This window comes from Anolis carolinensis, chromosome 3, assembly GCF_035594765.1.
Source record: "Anolis carolinensis isolate JA03-04 chromosome 3, rAnoCar3.1.pri, whole genome shotgun sequence".
Classification (NCBI taxonomy): domain Eukaryota; kingdom Metazoa; phylum Chordata; class Lepidosauria; order Squamata; family Dactyloidae; genus Anolis; species Anolis carolinensis.
The window spans coordinates 173368797-173371793 of record NC_085843.1 but is presented as its reverse complement, the minus strand read 5'-3'; the positions used below and the strand labels follow the sequence as shown (position 1 = coordinate 173371793).

At 37.5% G+C, this 2997-nt stretch overlaps 1 pseudogene; it reads left to right on the top strand.

Moving 5' to 3' along the window:
- The first annotated feature begins 2433 nt into the window (after positions 1-2433).
- On the top strand, positions 2434-2532 carry LOC134298137 (U6 spliceosomal RNA; annotated as a pseudogene).
- Positions 2533-2997: the final 465 nt, after the last annotated feature.

Sequence of the window (2997 nt, the reverse complement as noted above, 5' to 3'; positions counted from 1 at the left end):
CACATGCACCCTCACATATTTGTTGTAATAATAGAGCACTTGCAATTAAATTTGGAAGTATGAATAACTACTGTATATACTTAAGTATAAGCCAACCCAAATATAAGCTGCAGCACCTAATTTTATCACAAAAAAAACAGGAAAACGTATTGACTTGAGTATAAGATGAGGGTAGGAAATGCAGCAGCTACTGGTAAATGTTAAAAAAATAGATACCAATGAAATTACCACTAATTGAGGCATCAGTAGGTTAAATGTTTTTGAACATTTACATAAAACTGTAATTTAAGATAAGACTGCCCAACTGTGATTACTGTATATACTTGAGTATAAGATGACCTGAATATAAGCTGGTCAGGACCCCCCACATGAGTATAAGCTGAGGGGGACTTTTTCAGCCCTTAAAAGGGCTGAAAAACTCAGCTTATACTCAAGTGTATTTGGTAAGTATGATTACGTGTATGTCTATTTATATTTACATATATACAATTAAGACCCATGCACAAAGGGAAGGCTTCTTCTGTGATATTTCCCATACATAAGTGCTAGGTCAGTGGTGGCTGGAGCAGTGAAACCACACCAAATTTGCAAAGTTTCAAGGAGCTATCCAAAGTGCTGAAGCTATTTTGAGAACATTGTTCAGCATCACAGATTGAAGCTTGAATTAATACCTGAACTCGGCTCACTGCCCACTGGCATGAAGTCCACTACATATCAGTGTGCCAGATATATAGGAGGCTCCAAATATTCAGCCTGCTTCCATTAGAAATCTGAAATGGGTCTGCTTATTGTGAAACCTGACAAATCCTTCCCCAGATATTTAGTATTTTTGCACCAAATGATAGCTTTGTGAATAGTGTATTACATAGACATAACAAGGCCTGTGAGTAGCTTGTCAAGATGTACATTATATTTCCCTTCCCAGCAGGTTCCACCTTTATGTAAGATAATGTGAAATGTTTTCATATAATGTTTTCTGTTTCCTTCAACAGGAAGCAAGGAATGGGGGAAAGGAGAAAAGAAATCAGAAACTTCCTTAATCTCTCCAATACTTTTAAGATAGGAAGCAGTGCTTTCTGTCATTTACAATTTAGGTTGTTGGTGAAGCAACCCCATTGTGAGGCTGGCTTTAAAAAAGAAGCACTAAAAATACTGCAGGCAACTTGGTTGAAATTCTGAAATATGACAACACTTTGGAGTCATGACACTAAGGACAGTAGCAAATGAAACAAATGTGACTAGTGGGCATGAAATATTTTCTTGAGAACAGGTTTTGTTTCAAAGGATACATATGGCAAATTACACTAGAAATTAAAGGTCAATGACTACTGACTCGTCATCTATGAGCTGAATTTGTCCCTGTCTCATTTTGTGATAACCTGGGGTTCACAAGAGAAGTCAGAAGCATGTGCTAACCATCACAGCAAGACTCTTAAAGATATGTATGTCAAGCAGCCAGATCACGGAAAACAAGGCCAGGTGAAGTAGATTTAATTTAATTCAAAGCAGAAGAAAACAGTTCATCACCTGACTCTTATAGCCATAGGCATCTTTGAGGTTGACAAGGAAGTTTGACCAATTCTTCTATTCTGACTCAGATGATGATGGCAAGCCCCATGTTCCCTGGTCATATTGACAACTGCAAGAACCAATTGCCATGATAAAATTAGATTGTGTCTTGTCCTCCTCAGAATCCTGTGAGCTAGTATGCTACAGTAGTGAGTACTGAACTATGACTTCAGAGACCCAAAAACAATTCTTCACTGATGCAGGATATTCACTAGCGAGTGAAGTTGGCCAAGTCTATTAGCCTGACCTACCTCACATAACATTTTACACTTAAAAGTGTGGGGAGAACAATTTGCTATAAAGCCTTGACCATACTGGGAGAAATGCAAGTTGCATAGGCAATGAATAAATAGCAATAATAAGTAAAGCGCTCTGCTATGCACTATAAGTTCTGGAAGCCTAACAAGGCTCTTCATTTTGTGCTCATTTAGTACCTCTGTTTTGCCTTTGGGAAGATTTGAAAGATCTCCCTTTTAAAATACATTATTCATTTGCACATACTATGCACTAGGGTTCTTCAATTCAATTTATCTGTCCTTTAGAAGTTATGTTTTGAAGTGGATGGATATTTCATGCCTTAGACACCTGATTACCAAACCCAATTTAAGCTGGTTTGGGAATTAATTCAAATATTAATAAATTATGTTGTGATGTAGTGATTAGAATGTTAGACTAGGATGTGGACGATTCAGGTTCAGTTCCCCATTTCAGCCATGAGACCACTCAGTTGACCAAAGACCAGTCACATCCTCTCTCACTCAGCATCCTTTTGGGGATATGAGGATAAAATGAGGAAAAGAAAAATTAGATACATGAACATATTGAAGGTAAATATATTGAAGGAGAGACTGAACCTAAATATAGGTTCGGCAGCACATATACTAAAATTGGAACGATACAGAGAAGATTAGCATGGCCCTGCGCAAGGATGACACGCAAATTTGTGAAGCGTTCCATTTTTTTATAGTTTTAATTGATATGTACTGTTTTTGTTTTATTATTATGTTCTTGGCATTAAATGTTGCCAACTGTTGTAAGCTGCCCTGAGTCCCCCCGAGTGAGAAGGGCGGGGTATAAATGCTGGAAATAAATAAATAATAAATAATTAGCAAGTGAATGAATGAATTCAATTTAAAATCTTGCCTGAAAAATGTAAAGGCTTCCCACATTTCCTGATCTATTGACAAGTAAGGCCCCAGGTAGAATTCCAGGACTGGAAAGCCATTGCTAGATGGATCCATTTCCATGTATTCATGAAGAGCTTTGCCAAAAATAATTCAAAACAACTGCTGGCTTAGATTGCAAAAGGATGATAAGGTTCATAAAAAAATGGATGCTTCATAGTCTGGCCCAGATACTACGGAACATTATAAACTGTAGCCAGTGGGTCTCTAATACAGTCAGATTCTGGTGTAGAATGACCCTCTA